Consider the following 19,972-nt stretch of genomic DNA (forward strand, 5'->3'; position numbering starts at 1 on the left):
TTTCCAAAGAAAATGATACTAAAAGTGTAAAAAAGCAAGCACTTAAAAAACATGTAACATGTAACATGTCTCAGTACACTTTTAATATTAAAATGATACTACTTTGGGTATGTTTATTTAAATAAAATCTAATATTAAAATGAACTTGACATTTTATTTTTACTTTTTAAAAAGTAGTTGGTAGGAAATTTCAATTTTGTACATAATTTGCATTATCTTTCTATTGGCCAGCGCTGCCTTCAAGGTCCTCTGTAATAGGTCAGGAGTCTTTGGAGAGACACATGAACTGCATGGGCACCTGGGAATGGGTGAAGCTGAGGCTGGTCTTTTCCTCCATTCACCTAAGGGCTCTGTACCCAGGGCTTGCCTAGCTCTGTTCCATTAGCGTGACTCAACACACGTAAACAGGGCAATTCAATGGATGTTTCCAGTTTTTGTTCTTTGAGTAGAAGGCCACCTGCGAAAACAGAGCCTTGTTATCTCAAAGAGCAAGGTTCTGAGCCATTATTATTTTAGAAAGTACTTTTTGTGTCTCTTGCTAATGAACTACACAGCAAGTCATCTGAAAAAGAAATTTTTAAGGCATAATTTCTTTCCTCTTCAGAGTAACTTTTTTCCAAGACTCAAGTCCTGCATCAAAATATCATTAACCTTGATATGTATTTCTAGATACAGTGATCATAAGAACTCTACTAGCAGGGGAAATTATTTTAAAGTGAGTCAGACAAGGATTTATTTCATAAGCAAAGTAGTTAGGGGCAATTTAATTAAATGATTTAGGAATATCTATAGTAAGAAAATTAAGTAGGTTGGTTCTTTTACAAAAATCATAATATTTTTTGATTATAAACACAACAGATGTTATTCCAAACAACATCAAAAACACCAATAAGCAAAGACAAGGAAGTAGCCAACAATCCTAATTCCTCTACCAGAGATAATTGTTGTTGATATATAGATATCTAGCCTTCCAGGAAAAATTAAAGTTTTGATCAGTCAAAATTTTTCTGCATAAAGAAAATTGGTTCCATTTCTGTTGTGATCTCCTAGCCAAGTAAACAGAACAGTTACTTTCATCCAATCAAAAATAATTCCATCCACACTCTAACTTTTGAGAGAACAAATCCCATTTGTATAGGTTTGGTTAGACAACAGCCCTGGGTTGCAGCTTTGTGCTGGGTGGACTATAACTCTTGCCTTTATCTCAGCAAAACAAGGAAGTTGTTTATATTCCACACAAAGATGGCGTGGGTGGGCATGTCTCTATACATTTTTCTTTTCTCCTCACCAACATTTACTGCTTTCCTATAGACTCATGTACAGGGAGTGCTGTGCAGGTCATGAGCCAGGAGGATGGATTATTTGCTGGAGTTTTTATGGACCCACATTCAAGTGTTTCCCCAGCTGTGTTTACAGCTTTGGGTTTCTAAGCCTCTTGAGAAGTAATCAGTTTTGATCATCTTAAATCCCAAAGTAAATTTTCTTTTCTAGAGATTATTCTACTTGCTAACACAGGTTAGTTTGGCCTCTTGTACCATCTTCTAGTGCCTTGACATCCAAAAATGAAATCTGTGATATTGATCCAAGAAGGAGAAAGGGAAACCTGAAATATGACTTAGATTCTTCCTGCAGGAGATGAGATCTCTGAATTCCTTTGCTTATTTCATTTTGTAAGTTTGGTCTCTTCAAAATAGTATAAACCCCTTTAGAGCCAATAGTCTCAGATGATTTTTTTTGGATTACAGTTTATTTTATAACTTTCTAGAGTAACTGGCACAGACACAGACATCTTTATATGCTCAATATTCTTGTTTCTTGATTAATGGGAAGTACATGTGATATTCAAAAGTTTAAGAGATTGTAACTTACAGGTGATTTCTAGCTAGGGAACTTTTATAAATTACTATTTTGGTATTCTTTAGTTTAAATCTCTGTATCTTCACAGCTAGCTGCACGTAGAGCCAGGATGTTTGTGAAGAGCTGAGGCTTTGCCAAGTAACAGTAAGAACTGAAAAAAATCAATTCACCCATCTCTGCCTCAGTGTCCTCATGGAAATAACAAAGAATTGATTGACTGAATTAGCTAATTCATGCAAAATGAATGGCATAACAACCAGCATATTTATAAGGTTTCAGTAAATGTTAGCCCCTACCGCTGATCTTACTACAACTACTATTCTCTTGACTAATGAGCTCAGTCCTCCACTAACTGGAAAGATGTTCTCTTTTTCCAGGCTGGGTCCTTAGAGAGCCACGGATATGGAGAAATGAAGCTACAGGGAACATCTGCAGAGCTGGCCAGGTAAGCTAAACAACCAGACCATTCATTTTGTGACACATTCAAGTGCCCAGGAAACGGGATGAAAGTGGCACAGGTGTCATGGGAAATGCTTAATTTGGTCCACATATGCTGACCTCCCACTGCCATACGCTGCTGCCCTGGGAACAGGACAGCAAGAGCAGACGTGAGATGCTGTGTCTGCCTTTGCAATTTTCTGTCTCCTGTGAGCTCTTCAGCGTACAGTACACAGGAATTATTTGTGACCGTGTAGGGAATGTGTTTTCCTAGGTTCCTAAGAAAAAAATCTCAGGGAAAACAATAAAAAATGTGCTCATTACACACAGAAAACTAGAAAACTATAAATGCCGAATTAATATGCCCAAGCCCCTGTAACAATCAGGTGTTGCTGGTTTTGTTTATAAACTACTTCAAAACTCAGTGCCTTAAAATAACTATCATTTATTATTTGCCACAGTTCTGAGGGTTGGTGAGCTAAAGGTTTTACCTATGATCACTGTGGAGGTTTCCTTTAACTGGACTGTCCAAGATGGCCTCACTCATGTCTGGGAGTTGGTGCTGGTCATTGGCTAGAGCCTCAGTTCTCTTCCTAAGCTCTCTCATTCACCCCTTGGTTAGTCTGAGCATCTTTATAGCTTAGTCATCTTGAAGTCTCAAGAGTGCGAGAATGGAAGATGCAAAGTTTCTGGAACTCCAGGGTCTCAACACCAGCCCAGGTAGTCAGAAGTTGTCCCACCTCTATTGGGTGAAGACACATTAGATTGCCAAGGACTGCACAACAAACCACCAGGTATTAGGCCAACTCTCCCACGCCCTATTTATTACCCTGTCAGTTGTGGCGTTTTCTCTTCGGTGGCATGTGCAATTTATCCCTCCGGTTTCTTTCTGCAGTTACTTAATTTGAAGTGTCATGACAACACTAGGGTCAATGGCTTAAGGGGAAAAAAAGGGAAAACTACATTTCTTTCTCACTCTCAGAGTTCAAAAGCAGATGAATGAATTTAGGAATAGCTCCAAAAGTCAACTTGGAATAAAAGGAAGAGAATGCATGTTTCAGTAAAGAGAAGGAGCCAGAGTCTGAGACTGGACCACACCCCTGGAGTCTTCCCAGCACCTGGAGCTTTCTTTGAAGTGAAGGAAATTGCTCCACCACAAGGAAGCTGGAGGAGGCAGCTGTGAGCCTGGAATGTGGCACTCTCGAACATTCTATCTGCATCCAGGAGGAGACGGACTCCTGAGCTGCAAATGGCATGGGCTGACTAAAGGAAGCTCAAGTTAATGTCCTTGGCTTCTTAGGTTTTACTTCTACTTGACCCTGAAGAACTTCACAATTTAGACAACCCTAAAAATCTAAGACCTCTGGCCCAAGGAGCAACGGGTCACTTTCCCAGCTGCCCCTCCCCATTGGCCTCTCTGGTGTGCAAAATGAACCACCACAGCCTGGTAAGCCTAGAAATATGCCTAACGTGGCCTGACTTGCTCTGCCTAGAAGGGTTAACTTGAGGGTCACTTCATAAAAAGAAGTGTGGACAAGAAGCCAAAGTGGAAACCCCAAAGGGATGCCCACTTCCAGAGGGGTGCCGGATGCTTTCCTCAGTGCTGCGTCCAGGGTGGAACAGTGTCATGGGAGAGAGAGTCATAGAATAAAGTCTCAGAATCACACAGAAATCCTTTCCTGAAGAATGTGTAGCAACAGGATCACAAATGCACAGCAAATTTCCTAGAACTCCATAAGTTGTCTGTCAGAGAAGTGATTTCTGTATGTATTCATGTATTTTCATAAATCCATATACATGATCGATTCAAGCACAGGTACGTGAGTACAGGCAGGCGTGGGTGGTCTTTTTATTTGTTTGCTTTCCTTTTTTTTCACTTTTGATTGGGGACATTTTGAGTCCCAACCCACCACCTACTCAGAAACCCACTTAAGAATCTAGTAAGTATATTTCCTATTTTTGCCCATGCGATGCAATGTTTGTGAACACGTACAAGCACAGACACACTCAGGTGCTTTCCGATCGTTGTCTACTTCACAAAAACAGGACCAGAGTGTACATTTTCCCTGCATTGTGCTTCACTCTGTCAACCATACCTTCTGAAATCCTGCCTGACAACCAGTAAATTCTGATTCATTCTTCCCAGTGGCCATATTATTGGATGGATATACTGTAATTTATTCAACTAGTCTATTACTGGAAACATTTTCTAGCTTTTACAGTTTGCAAGAAGAAGAAAAAAAGCAAACAAAAACACCAAGCAACCTTCCCCTGTTTCTTCATCATATATTATAAAAATTAAATCTATTATCTGCAATATGATTTTATCATATGTACTGCCAAAGTGAACATGTATTACCTGGATTACAAATCTGTTGTAGTTTATTGTATTTTACTTTATCTTTACAGAAAAAGTTATAATTTTTACAGTTAAACATCACTGTCTTTTCTCTAAGAGTTTTTGACTTCTCAATTATGATTAGAAAGATTTTTTTCTGCCTCCATAGAGTATATATAATCTGGATTTTCTTGCCAGAGTTTTACTTTACCTTCTAATATTTTTCACTCTATCATTTGTACTCTATCATTGAATATTTGATGAAATTGGATTCTAAAAAGACACTTACTTGAATACAATGGTTTTATAAAGGTTCTAATAACTTCTAAGGAAGTCCTCTGCCCCATCTCTAGTTATTTTTCCAAACTTATGTATCTTTTCTTTGGTATTTAATTTTTTCTCTTAAAGTTCAAGGTCATTTTATCCAATTACCAAAAACAAATGAATAAACCAAAAACATCCATCTTGTGATTTTTAGTGAAACACACACACACACACACACACACACACACACACACACACATAATTTGAGGAACCTAATGCTTTTATGAAAATGAGTCTTCCCATCCAAGATTATGGTACATCTTTCCATTTCTTCATTTCCACTTTTGCATGTTTTGGTAAGACTCTGTTGTTAATTTCCTTTTTATCACATCTATTTGCAAGCATTTCACAGAGATTTTTTTGTTTTTCATTATTTTAAATACATTTTTTCTACCTCTAATTTCTAGAGTAGAGAGGGCTAATGATGTTTTTATTACATTCCTTTGGGTTTTCTAGGTTTACAATTATATCATCTGCAAAAATAGATAGTTTTTCCTGTCTTTTCCAATGTTTACTCCAGTTTTCAAATTCGTTGTCATAGTTTTATAGTTTATTATTTTTAATATCTTTAGTCATTTCAATATCTGTTCTTTGTTTCCCAATCATTTTATAATTTTGCTTTTTTCTTTTTAAAAAGTTAAACCTATTTACATATATGTGTAAGTATTTAGATGCTTTTATATAACAAAATTTTAAATGTATTCATATACTCTACATGTTCTGATTCCTGTTTCATTAATTTAAGCTTTTACCTTTATCAGTCACTCTTATTCTTTTTCTGACTTTTTTAGGACAGAGATTTAGTTTAATTTTCATCTCAAGTCTTTCATAAGACAAGCATTTTGGTTATAGAATTTTTCATCTCAAGTCTTTCATAAGGCAAGCATTTTGGTTATAGAATTTTTGGTTATAGAATTTTCACAGATTCCCAAAGAATGTTATGAAGTTCTCTTTTTCATGGTTTTCATCATTATCAGTAATTTCTATATTTCCTCTTTGAGCTAAATGTTTTCAAAGTATTTCTTAATTTTCAATTTATTTTTGTCAACTTTAAAAAAAATTGTTCTTACTTATGGAACTATGATCAGATAACATAAACTGAAGTCTTTACCCTTTGGAATTTCTGAAGTTTTCCTTGTAGCCATGTACGTGGTCGGTCTTTTTAAATGTTCTGTGGATATGTGAAAAATGATCCAAATTTTTGTAACAGGAATATGGGAGTTTACTTATTTATCATGTTGGAAAGAAGCATGGCGCACCAGTTAAAATAAAGATTTTAGACAGGGGTTGTGGCACATGCCTGTAGCCCATGCTACTGGGGGGGATGAGGCCGAAGAATTGCTTGAGCCAACTGTAAGGCCAACTTGAGTAGCTAGTAAAAGTCTCATCTCAAATGAACAAACAAAAAGTAAGGACTTCAGATAAAGTGACCTTGAGCACATTTGTAAAAATGTAAATAATAGTATCTACCTCATGGGGTTGTTCTGAGCATTAAATTATTTAATATTCATAAGGTGTTTAGAATAGAAATTAGCCCATAGAAGATGCTATGTTTACTATATAAGTAAAAAGAATTAGTCAATTCCTTTTTTTTTTTCTCCAGAATATTCCAATACAGTCCAAAGAGATATATCAAGTCACTATAAGTTTTTTTGGTGTTTTCAAGGATGGCTTGTGGATTAAAGCATATTATTCTGGTACTAATTTATTTTCAATTAAATTTCAAATGGTTAAAGTTATAAATTATAAAATTTAGTTCTTCCTTATCTCTATTTTAATAGATTTTTCAATGCTCATCTTACTTCCTTGAATTTTTCTTATCTTCACTATTTATTTTCTTCCACTTGACCAACCTTTGGTCCTTCAGTAAACTTGGCCCCCCTCTTCCTTGCCTAAGAGGTCTTCTTCCAAGTTGTACATAAGTAGCCATTGTTGGTACACTTTAGATCTTTCAAGGCAGTTCAGGGAAGGTAAGCTGACCTGTGCAATCAGACTGAATTAGAGATGTACTCCCAAAGGGTTTTAGGCATTCTGAGTTCTGCCGTCCATCCATTTTTAACATTTCCAGTGTCCTTCATTTCTTTAGGTAGACCCAGGTTTCTGTCTGATAGCACATCCTTCTGCCTGAACTACTTCCCTTAAGAGATCTTGTAACCCATGTCTGATGATAACAAATGCCCTCAGTCCTTTTCTGAAAAGGTCTTAATTTCCCTTCATATTTGAAAGACATTTTCTCTGAGTGCAGAATTTGGGTTGACAGTTTTTCTCCCCTTCAACACTTTAAAGACATTCTTCCATGGTCTTTTGACATTGATAGTTTGACATATCTGCTATTATTCTTATTTTTGTTCCTCTGATTGCCATCTGTCTTCTCTTTCTTCATGATTTTCTCTTCATTTTTGGTTTTCAACAGTTGAAATGTGATGCGTCTGGGTATATTGTTTCTCATGAGGAGGAGAGGCAGGGATTTATCCTGCCTGGTATTCTCTCAGAAGTTCAGTGAATTGGGCCAGGCGTGGTGGTGCAGGCCTGTAATCCCAGCAGCTTGGGAGACTGAGGCAAGAGAATTGCAAGTTCAAAGCCAGCCCTAGCAACTTAGTGAGGCCCTAAGTAACTTAGTGAGACTCTGTCTTTAAATAAAAAATTAAAAAGGGTCGGGGATGTGACTCGGTGGTTAAGTGCCACTGGGTTCAATCCCCTGTGCCAAAAAAAAAAAAAAAAAGTTCAGCAAATCAGTGATGGATCTGGGCTTGATGTCCTTTGCTATGAGAAGAACTTGAACGTGAATGTGACTTCCCCTTGTAACTGGGGCTCTAGAGTTTTTACATTCTCATGCGAGCCCAGACTTAGCTTCAGAAGTTCATTACTAGTTTTTCATACCTGCTTTTATGGCACATCTGTTCTCCCGTACTCTGCTTCAGATGAGCTAGTTGGCATGGTGGCATTTTCCCTAGATTTCAGGCCACCTGGTCCTACAGCTGCAACTCTTTAATGGGCCCAAGAAAAATTATGATTTTGTAAATTATCTTGCATTCTCCTTTTCTTAGGGTGTTAGTGATGCTTTTTTCCAGCATTTTATATCCTAAAAGGTAATTCCTATTTACCCTTTAAATTTAAAGATGTTATTTAATTTATAAACCTAGCACAAAATATAATCCTTTTTAAGGGAACTTTTACAACCTAATTATTAAATTTCTTTAACATGTTTAACTGCACATAAATTTGTGATATAAACATAATATATTACAGTATTGTACTGGTTTTCTTAAAAAAAAGACACCATAGAGTGTAGAGACCCCAAATAAACCCAAGCATATTTGGCTAACTAATTTTCAACAGGGGTACGAAGAAGATAGATATGATGTAGAAAGAATAGTTTCTTCAATAAATGGTGGTAGAAAACTGCATATTCACATGCAAAAAAAACAAATAAAATTGGCCTTTTAACTCTTACCATACACAAAAGTCAATTTGAAATTGATTACAGACCTAAATATAAGCTCTGAAACCATGAAACTCCTGAAAGAAAACATAAGGGGAAAGCTCCTTGACCTTGGTCTTCCTGTATACACTGATTTTTTTTTTATATATATAGGATAACAAAAGTACAGGCAACAAAAGCAAAAATAAACAAATGGAACGACATCAAACTAAACAGCTTCTGCACAGCCAAGGAAATAGTGAACCAAATGAAAAGGGAACCTGTGGGTTGGAGGAACATCTGTGATCCATGTGTTTGATAAGGGGTTAATATCCAGAACACGCAAGGAACTCACAAAACACGGCAGCACAGAGCAAACAAATCTGACTTATTAAACTGGCAAAGTACCTGAACAGACATTTCTCCAAATAAGACATAAAAATGGCCACAGGGTGCTGAACGTCAAGTCATCAGGGGAAAACATCAAAGCCACAATGAGAGGTCACCTCACACCTGTTAGGACGACAGTGAACCAAAAAACAAGGGAGAACAGCGTTGGTGAGGGTCCCAAGAGAAGGGAACCCTGGTCACCGTTAATGGGAACGTAGATTGGTTCAACTGTTCTGGAGAACATTATGGAGTCTCCTCAAAAAAATGAAGAACAGAGCTATCATATGCCCCAGCTACCCCTTCCCTGGGGTGGTATCTGAAGAAAATGAAGTCACCACCTGATAAACACATCTGACTTCCATGCTAATTGCAGCCTTGTTCATTAAGTCACACTATGGAAACAACCAAAGTGTCCATTGCTTGATGAATGCATAAAGAAATTGTGGTACACACACACACACACACACACACACACACACACAGACTGACATTTGCAGCAACAAGAATGAAATTGGAGAACATTACTCTAAGTGAAATGTCAGAAAAAGAAAAATATTGCGTGACCTCCTTTACGTATGGTAACTGAAATAAAATTGAATGCATAGAAACTGAGTAGAAAGAGCACCAGGTGAGTGGGGGTGGGGGATGAAGAGATGAAGGTCAAAGGCTACACAGTTGTAGTTCTGTCAGATGAATGAGTCTAGCGATCTAACATACAACTTAAATACTGTAGTTAGTATGTTGGAAATTTGCTGAGAGTATATTTTAGGTACTCATACCTCACACACACACAAGTTAAGATGATGAATATGTTAATATGCTTGACTGTAATAATTCATTCACTATGTATATGTATATCAAAACAATCATGTACACCTTAAATTTATACAAATTAGCCAAGCATGGTGGCGCACCCCTGTAATCCCAGTGGCTCAGGAGGCTGAGGTAGGAGAATCTCGAGTTCTAAACTAGCCTCAGAAAAAGTGAGGTGCTAAGCAACTCAGTGAGACCCCAGTTTTTAATAAAATACAAAATAGGGTTGGGGATGTGGCTCAGTAGATGAGTGCCCCTGAGTTCGATCCCTAGTATACCCCCAAAAAAATTTTTATACAAACAAAAATGATAACATGTTAAAATTTCTTTTGAAATATTCCAATCATCTGTTGCAGTAGACTGTATTTCCCAAATGAGTGCCATACCACTGTTCCCATCCCTCACTCTGCCAAGAGTCTGTGCCACTCTCCATCTAAAAGTGGAATCTCTTTCTCCACCACTGTAAGTCTGGCGGCCTTTGTGACTCCTTTGGTCATTAGAATATGGGACAAGTAAGGCCATGCTTACTCTAGGTATGGCACTTAGCTGGCCTGGAGGCTTGACTCTATATTCTAATGGGGACCCAAGACTTGCTGTGGTTTTGTGATCTGGGTCTCCATATTCTCAAACAATTTTCTGAGGAGTGTAGAAGGATGAGGGGAAGGATGTTGTTGTATCATTTTTTTTAGATTCAACTCATATTTTTGCTACTTGATTTGGTTCTAAATTATTTTCATATTCTTTCAACACTTCATAGATAATTCAATTGTCTTCCATTAATTTAGCATATCTGTGTCTTATCTTATTTCCTGATCACAGCTTCAGGTTTATTCTAATGACATCTGAAGGTTACCTACTATAATTGTACTTTTTAAAAATCAAGTTGTTGTTATATTTCTAATAGCTTTTGTTCTCTACTAGTAGATGTTTAGTGGGCTTCTTATGCTCCAGGTACATTTATTTATTCATTTATTTTTATTAGAGCTTTATAGTTATACACAGTAGTTGGGTTCATCCCCACAAACTCATACATGGCATGGAATTTGACTTCAGTTCTCCATTCCCCTCTTCAATGTTTGGTGTTGGATGCACACAGTCAGAGGGTCATTTTATCTTCTTTATAAAAAGTGTCCTTTGTCCTGCTAGAATTTCCTCTTTTTATTCTGTTGAACAATTATACACTCAAATCCCACCTTTGCTGATGTTAATATTATATTTCAGATCTCTTTACCTCTGCAAGTGCCTCTTTTCTTCCCCTTATTTCACCATTTTAACAGCACATAGTTAAATCGTGTGTTTTAGTATAATAGGAAATTCTCTGCTATTTTCTTATTCAGTGAGTATTAATTGAGCATTTACTATGTTCTACACTCTAGTCTAGACATTGGTGTGCTAAACAAAGACACCCGACCTCAAGAAATTGGGTGAGAGAAGGCAGGTGATCAACCATACCCATAACATATAAGCAGTTAATATGGTATGGTACAAGCGCTAACCGCTGGGGAGAAAAAGAACAGTTGAGCAAGGTATGTGGGACGGGAGTACAAGAGGGTAGGCTGCAGTTATAAATTGTCATGACAGGCCCTGTTGAGGAAAAGTGAAGGACAGGAGCCAGTGGCTCTGTGGGCATCTGGAAAAGAGTAGTCCAGGCAGAAATAACAGCAGTATCAATTCCTAAGGTCGGGTGCACCTCACATGTGCAGGGAAAGGCGAGGAAGCCAGCGGGGCTGCAGCCGGGTAGCAGGGAGAAGCAGTAGATTAAGGCTGAGGATCACCATTATATTTGGCTTTAGAGATGTCGCTGGTAACCTGGCTCCACGCGCACAGTGCTGGAGTGGAGGGAAAGGCCATGTTCCGCAAGGTGCTAGCACAATGGCGGCTGTACAGTTGACCTGAGGAAACTACGGGTTCTGAATTCACAGATTCAATCAACTTCAGATTGAATATGTTCAAAGACAATATGTACCAAATATGTATGTTTTCATCAGCCTTTTTGCTGCTGTGACTAAAAGACCTGAAAAGAACAATGGCAGAGGAGGAAAAGTACCTTTGAGGGCTCTTGGTTTCGGAGGTCTCAGGCCATAGACAGCAGGCTGCATTGCTCTGGGCTCGAGGTGAGGCACAACATCATGGCAGAAAAGTGTGGTAGAGGGAAGTGGCTCACACGATGATCAGAAAGCAGAGAGAGAGAGAGACTAAGTTCAGTTCATCAAATATGTACCCCAAAGACAGGCCCACGGTGACCGCTCTTCCTGCCACTCCCACCCACCTTCAGTTAGCGCTTGGTTAATCCCTGTCAGGGGACTCATTCTCTCCTAACCCAAACAATTCACCTCGGAATGTTCCTGCATTGTTTCACAATGAGCTTTTTAGGGGGACAATGTCTGTACAGACCTTTCTGTCATTATTCCCTAAATACAGTTTAACAACTATTTACACAGCATTTACTTTGTACTAGGTATTATAAATTAACTAGAGATGATTTAAAGTATAGAGGAGGATGAGAGAGGTTATATGCAAATACTATGAAGTTTTATATAAAGGACTTGATCATCCATGGCTTTTGGTATCTGCAGGAGGACCTGGAACCAATCCCCCTTGGATACCTAGAAACAACTGTACCTAATTTTATTTCTTCTCTTTAATTTATTATTTATTTGATTTTATTCTTACAGTTTTAGTTTTATGCAATGATTTCCATTGATTTGATCATTATTTGAGTTTTTGCCTGTCTCATCCTAATCTTGTCTCTGCACTTGCTGGCCACAGAGGGGGAAGGATTTTTAGCTTTCCTTTTTTACAAGCCCTGGGCACAAAGAAAAGAGGACTGGGTGTGTTTAGGGGGACAGTGTCTCAATCTGCACAGGAAGCAGGTGCCTTTGTCAAGTCAGGTAATTGAAAACAGTTTATGAAAGGGACCTTTTTCAAAGTTGAACACATGGTGTAGAATAACCAAAGGGAGAATGCAGGACCCAGTGATAGTGTGTGTTCAAGTGAGATGGTTGGAGACTTTCCCATGCAAGAGAGAAGAAATGAAGACTGGAACTCAGAAGGAAGGAGAGCGTGTACCCTATGTCACAAACTTCAGCACTCCATTAATCTGGAAGGGGAATTTAGATTCAAATAAGAGAGCATGTCACTCCTGGAATCTGGCACATGCAGAGAAGCCTCTTTTCCAGTTTCCTGTCCCAGCACCCTCTTTTCTTAGAAGAGGTAGCCTATGACTCATTCCCACCCAAAAGGCTCACCCCCAATCCAACATGAGCACAAATCCTTAGACTGGGGAATTTACCTTCTAGTTCATTACATGAGAGACAATTTAGTCTGTCTGACTTAGGCTTGTATTGGTTTCTGGTTGAAAGAAACAAATAAACTGAGCCTAAGCATATTCCAGACATCAGATATGACCTTGCACACCCTTTGGAGGTCTAGTTAAAACCTGGCCTGACTCCCAACACCACTGCCTAGGAGAATCCAGAATCTTCACTCCAGTGTCAGTTGGCTTCTGGGTTACTTCCTTTTCCTTCTTCCTACCTCCATGTTCCCACCTTGGCATGGCTCTGCCAGTTTTGCTTCTTGCTCATCTAACTTTTAAGTCTAGAGAGTTCACCAGTTTTCCTTGAACATCCCCTTTACCTCAAGCATCTTGTAAGGACAAGGACTTTAATGACACATCACTTTTCATTTGGTCTCAGTTCTGTCTTCAAACATCATCCAGGGTAAGAAGTACTACGCCTGTGATAAGAGAACAAATACAGAGTGCACCAGCTTTAGCCTCTAGTACACATGTAGTGTGGCAGAAGGAAAAGAATCATGTATTTTTTCCTAGGAAGGGTAGAACAAGAATCAGCAGCTCATTAGCAACTGCAAATGGACTTGGCAACAATTTGATTATATTACTCTCCATCAAATCCATGGAACTACAAGTAGATTTGGGCAGCTTCCCTGTTTCTGCACCACTACTATCTATAAGAATTGTCAGTATTTCTGGTGGCCCTCTGTTGCAGGGAAATGGCCATCAGAAATAAATTTTCCTAGGACTGGCGATATAGCTCAGTTAGTAGACTGCTTGCCTCCCATGCACAAGGTTCTATTCGATCCCCAGAAAGAAAGGAAAGAAATTGTCTTCCATTTGTGAAACTATTCCCAAATATTCCAGGCAATAAGATAGCCCAGATAATTATGGGTGGCTTTCAAAATATTTAACCATCAGTACAGCACAGCCATCAGTCTATCAGAACAGAGGTCAGGAATAAATAAGTGAAACAGACCCCAGGGGTCACCAGCTAGCCATCTACCCTGTCTAGAATCCAACTCTGCTAATTCATATCATTTTATACCAAATCTCCTTTTCTCTTTTTCTTCCCAGACTGTATTTTGCTCATTTGTGCGTTCATCTAAGAAAGTCATTCTTGAGTTTCTCCATGTGCTAGGAATCAGAAATACAAAAAAAAATAAAAATAAAAAAGTGAGTCAATTCTCAAATGCAGTGAGCACTCTGTGATCCTGAGGTGGTGCCACAGCTACCGTGGATCCTGCACAGCCCCATGAACGGCAGAGCCCCATGAACGGCAGAGCCAGGGCTGGCTCACCTGTAGCCTTGACACTCTGACACTGTGGTGCTCCACCTATTGGAAAACTGCTGTCGTTGATCATTAAGAATTTTGTTGATCACGTGACTGTAGAATTGTACAACAGGAAAGGATCTTATTACAGAAGAAGAAGCTTTGACAAGGGATGAGTGGGTCCACTGAACTTCTTGTTTCTGTAAGTTTTGCCTGTTTTCCTTTCCTTTTCTAGTCTCGAAAGCACTTTCAGAGCTTCATATGCACAGCCAGTGCTAAGGCACACTTGAAAGAGTAAGAAAGGGATCGACTTTCTAGGCTTTCAGGCATATTTAGCTGGCTTTAAAATAGAGCAAGATGACCTACCATGGACAGATCCGACAGTCCTTTGGCCCAAGCACACTTCCGCCCAGTCTTTCCTCTTTCTCCTTCACTGGCCTTGGTTTCAAATTGCAGTCGGCAGCTCATCCCACCCCATATCCCAGGTCGCTCATGCAGGTTATTTCCCCTGATCAAGTCTGCAGGCCTGTAATCTCCTGTAGGTGTCTGCTGCTCACGGGACCTGGACTAATCCTGAGGTGGATGTCAAGATCACAGGCAGCAGAGCTCACTTGACCCATTTGACTCTGATCCCCACGTCATTGCAGAGAGGAATGCCTCTCACACTACCCGGGGCATGTGCATCAGTAGACCTCAGTTTCCACTTCCTACTCTATACGTCAGGAGAATCCAAGGCTTCCTGATGGAGAGCCACTTCTCATGTAATCTTCTCCAGGGGAAGACAAGAGGAGATGCAGCCATTCAAGCAGGAGTGAAGGATGCAGCCCATTTACAGATGCCACCAAGTGGGAGGACTTGCAGGCATGGGGTAAGAGACAGGGAGAAGTAGTGGTACCCAGTTGGGAGAGACTGACTTTAGTGTGACTGTTGGCTTGGGATTGACTTGTCAGTGACCGTGGTATGCAGTTCCTGGTTCCTTCATTCCAGAGAAGATGTTACCTTGAAGTGAGTCAAAGGCAAACCAGGAACCTCACAGATCTTCTCCCAACTTCAGACTCCAAGGAGTTGGTCTGTACAGCTGAGATGAAGAGGGGACATCTTTAGCATAACTTCTGTCCTCTCTGTCAAAACCCATGGCCTCGTGACACTGAAGAGTAAGGACCCCACACTCATGGGGTACTCACAAGTGCTGTGGGTGAATGGATGATATGGTGTTGGTGCTGGTGCAACCTAATCCCTCAGAAGGACCGGTCGCCCGGGGGCGGCATTTTAGTGAGAGTCACCCCATGTGGGGGAGGTAGTACAGCTGCAGGGGACCTGTCAGGGCTGTACATCCAGTCTACCTCCTGGCAGACTAAGAGAAAGTGGTTGAGGAGGGGACTGTGCTGTTTTAGGGGGACAGCTGCAACTGGAAGAACCAGTCTGGCCACCCTGGACTGATGGCTGGCACTGATACTGACAAAGGCTCAAATTAAAACGTCACAAACAAGGAACATGGAGATCTGGGGCCCGTACTACCCAGACTGGTTAATAACACTGCAACTAGCTCTTAACCCTCCATACACTGTCATTGGACCAAGCTGAATGGATCTGAATACAAAATACAAGCCGCTTCTCTGATATTCTTATATCCCAGGAGGAACGAGCTTCTGCTCTCTTACCTATGCTGTGGTCCCTTGACTGCAGTGAAAGTTGACAGTTCCCATTCAGGATTAGTTGAGCTGCTTAGTAATGGGGGACTCCAGAGCAGGTCCAGGATAATAATACCCCACACTCTAATAATGGGCAAAGGACAGGTGCAAGGAAAGTACTCATTACCCAGTGACAATGTAAACTCTGGACTGGAAGTTCAGCTTCCACACGGACATTGGGAGGAGGTGGCTGCTCCTGGGCCCAGAGCTACCAGAAACAAATGACAAGCCCTCCCGTATGGTGCTTAAGTCCTCGCCCACTGCTCTGCTACCTCACTGTGGCTGAACGGCTACCAGGAGGCCTAACCTTGTTTGCCTTGAGCGCCTGACCATGGATTAGCACCTGTTCATTTGGGTTCTCTTGGTGGTGAAGAATTCAGCTCTAAGAAAGGCTAAGAAGAGAGGTCACCCCATCCAGTGTAATTGTCCAAATTAGAAAAGGAGTGCTTTCATGTCTTATGACTGGAGAAAAGTCAAATGAGCTTCCCTTTGCAGAGAACCTGTTGCTCAGAAGCTGACTGAGAGGCTGTCCGCCCACTGCTGGTGAGTGGTTTTCATGATCCGCTCCTTAATTCTTTGACTCAGGAGACCCATGGGGATGGGCTCTCTGGCTGTGTTTCCTATCTTGGAGGACCTGCCCTTTCTTGCATGGAAGTGAAAGTTCACTGGAAGGAAAACACTTCCCCACCGAGAATGTTGGCTACTCCTGTACTTCTCACGTCCAAGTGAGCCAGCAACTCAGTTCTGTCTTGCTTTTGCCCTTTCCACTACATTCTTCTGTGTATGTGTCCTTAAGTCACTTTATGAATTTTCAACCCCCTGAGAAAATGTTTGAAGACCTGTGCTTGGAAGCCTGAACAGAGTCCTCTACTAGACAGTTTAAATCCCAGTGAGTGTGGATGGTGGATGTGAAGAAAATGGCAATTTATCCTTTTCTCCTGAAGACTGAACATACAAAAGGAGAATGAAAAGGGACTGAAGTTATAGAACACTTTAAAAACTTACAGTGTTTCAGGTGTGCATATTTTAAGAAAAGGTCTACTGAGATGCCAGCTCTGCCTTAAAGGACTTTAAATCCATCTCAGTATCCAGATGTTACTGTCACCTGCACTGAGCAGATCTTTTTCAAATTCTTGCCAAGGTGCCAGTCAACCCTGACCGTGGGCATGAAATAGAAACCAAGTCTGAAGCCTAGCTGGTCTTTGTACCTTCTTAGGGTACTACCTGCCTCTAACATTAGTGTGAGCCATGATGCCCTAAGAGGTTTAGGTCTTCTGGGGTGACACACTTTCAAATCCAGAAGCATGAGTACGTAGGTCCTTGTTCCCAGGAGCCTCCCTCTCTGCCCGGCCCTGTGGCTAAGGGACAAGGCAAGACTATGCTGTGGTCTGGAAGGATGACTGGCTCTACAGTCTAGCAGCACGCACTCAAATGTTAGCTCTGCCATTTGTTAGGTGGGTGATCGCAGGCACATTCTTTTTAAAAATTTGGAGCCTTGAAATTAGAAGCAGCAAGCTGGCCTCCCTGTCTCCTCTAACTGCCTCTGCCGTGTTCCTCTGTCATGGTAATTTCCACCTTGCACTTCATTTGGCTATAAATCTGTTGACTATGTAATAAGTTTCTTAAAGGCAGAAGCTTTTCATTCTTGACATGGACTAGCATATTGGAGGTGATCAATGCATTTGTTGTTTAAATGAGTGAATGTGTGAATAAAGTCCCGGGTTATCGTGTGTATTTGTGAAAATTACATGTGATAGAGAACTCCTGTCCCTAAACGTAAGGGTCCGATTCTCGGGAAAAGACTCAGGATTTAATTTAACAACGTCTATTTCCTCCATTCTTTTCTTTGTCTCATATTCATTTTTAGTTCTTTATTATTTGCTTATTTTGGTATTAGAATTAAACCCAGGGTCTCTTGCATGCTAGGGAAGCACTTGACCACTGCGCTACATCCCCAGCCCTTCATCTCTAGTCCTTTCAACTGAAATTAAAGGCTTCCAGTGTCCCTTCCAGGTATTGAACTAAGCCCTGAGATGACAGAAGAAGTCATGCTCCTTACCTTGCAGTCTAGAGAGGAGAAAGTCTTTTTTAAAAATTACAAGCAATAAAATAACTTCTCAAGTAGAGTATGCAGGGAGCGCAGAACAGGCACCAATATCTGCAAGGGGAAGTCAGGAAAGGTTCTGCAGAGGCGAGGGCATCAGAGATGGAGCAGGAGTTGCCCAGACTGTACTCCTAACAGCTTGGGAGACAGCCTCGTGTCTGCCTGGAACCAGCCAGACATGTAGGACAAGTTACTGTACCTCCGAGAGATTCAGTTTCTTCTTATGCTAATAACACCGTCTATGGGATTTCTGCCAGGATTCAGTAAGATAACAGGCAAAGTGCACAACAGCCATTCAGGCATGACAAATGAACGCTGATAGGATGGTGCTGCATGGGAAAGAGCCGAGAAGAGAGCCTGCTTGTTAAGGGAGCCACGATCAGGTTTTGGGGGGCTTCCAAAGGGAACCCCAATGAACACTGCCCCTCTTTTCCACCCAGGTTGAGGAAAATTTAGAAGAGTAATTATAGAGGTCAAAATGTCACCTTTGAAATGCTAATGGCTACACTGGAGAATAAGCCTGGAACAAGGAAATGGAGCTAGACAGCTAGACTCACTCCAACTGGGCAGCTCTGGCATGGCAGCTTCCAAACAGGAAAGATTCAGCCCATGGAGCAACAGAGGAAAACTCAGGATTACTCCCCAGACAGAAAGAGCAGGAGCAAAACCAAGTTTGCCAGTTGCTTTTCCCCAGGTTACCAATCTGGGACTCTTGGGGCAGAGTGAGTAAAGGGTGGAGCACAGCATGCTTAGCAAACAGTTTCCCATGGCAATGGGGACAGGGGAGTGCTTCTGCTAACATGGTGTTCCTAGGGCATGGGGGCTGGGGAGTGGCTGCTGTTCTGTGCATGGAAGGGATTGGGGCACGTGGATGAGACTGACAGGCATCCAGGGGTCAGATGGTGAGGAGCCGAGCATGGAGGCAAGGCCGAGGACTGAGGGTAAATGACTACTGAGAGAGAAGGAAGAGGGACCAACCAGGAATATCCCTGGGGAGATTGCCAAGGGGAGTGGCAAATGCAGCTGGCACTGCATAGCATCGATATATAGTGGCACTGATCCCTGTGCTTCCAGGATGAGAGAAGTCTGGCGACGTGGTTTTGCCCAGTCCTTAGGAAGGCGAGCATGCTGGCAAGGAGGTGAGATAAGAACATAGCAGGGAAGAGGGGATCTCGGCAGCCTCCATGGGTCCGGGACCCACACAGCACAGTCAATTCAGAGGGGAAGGTAAAATATGGGTAAGGGAATAAAAAACTCAAATGGGTCAGAGGACACAGAAAAGGGGTGCATTCTTATATATCTTTTTTCTTTTTTTCGAGATGGTAGATTTTAGGATAATAAGAACTAAGGGGTAAGCTGTGAACAATGCCTCAAGAAGAATTAAGGTAATTCAGAGTTGGAGAGGTTAAGGATGCTTGAGGGGTTATCTACCAGGATGAGGAAGTTCTGAGACTTAGACTTAGGTCAAAGTTAACAGAGAAGGGACATTTGACTTCTTTGACAAAGACACAAGATATGATGAGTTCAAAACATCAAACACCACCACCAAAAAAGCTGCTTGAGAACAATTTGCCTGGTTTATACCAGAAAAGAGATTATACGGACATAAAGAATTTTACAGCTGTCACAAGATAAACATCTTGTGACAATTACAGAGACAGCCAACAATGAGGTTCTTTTTCCCCCTATTAAGGAAGAGAGCGCTGGCCACATATCTGCATAGTAAATATTCACAAATGTATGCCATCTTCAATAAATGAATGGATTCTCATTTTCCTGAGATACTCCCTCTCCCCACAAGAGCACACAAACCAGAAAATTGACTCTCCTAAGCTAAACATCTATTAGGTACTCTAGAGGCACATCTGCAAACCAAGGAACACATGCGCTGTGAGTTTGTGAGAGAAAGGGAATCTGTTTCATAGCTACACAAGCAGATGGTATCTATCACATCAGCTGATATTTATGATTACTACTATTATTTCCCATAATTGCCCCTCTGAGATGTGCTCATTTGCATCATGCTAAGCA

The 19,972-nt window shown here is 40.9% G+C and overlaps 1 protein-coding gene and 1 long non-coding RNA gene across 5 annotated transcripts in view; one reads left to right on the forward strand and one right to left on the reverse strand.

Annotated features, from left to right (window-relative positions):
- The window catches only part of Lnx1 (ligand of numb-protein X 1), a 163,765-nt gene that overhangs the window by 31,077 nt on the left and 112,716 nt on the right, over positions 1-19,972 (forward strand). For all 3 annotated transcript variants that reach the window (XM_047567419.1, XM_047567418.1, XM_047567416.1), the window contains exon 2: positions 2,235-2,302. The gene's annotated coding sequence lies outside the window, so the exon portion shown is untranslated. The remainder of the gene's footprint in view (positions 1-2,234; positions 2,303-19,972) is intronic.
- LOC124995030 (uncharacterized) lies at positions 11,515-18,034 on the reverse strand. Of its 2 annotated transcripts, none has more exons than XR_007110599.1 (3): positions 17,897-18,034; positions 15,146-15,224; positions 11,515-13,316 (listed from the first exon to the last, which is right to left on the reverse strand). It is a non-coding gene; the product is annotated as an uncharacterized LOC124995030 (long non-coding RNA). The 2 variants fall into 2 exon arrangements; XR_007110598.1 differs by lacking the exon at positions 17,897-18,034 and adding an exon at positions 15,808-15,914.

The sequence above is a fragment of the Sciurus carolinensis genome, chromosome 10, assembly GCF_902686445.1.
Source record: "Sciurus carolinensis chromosome 10, mSciCar1.2, whole genome shotgun sequence".
Classification (NCBI taxonomy): Eukaryota; Metazoa; Chordata; class Mammalia; order Rodentia; family Sciuridae; genus Sciurus; species Sciurus carolinensis.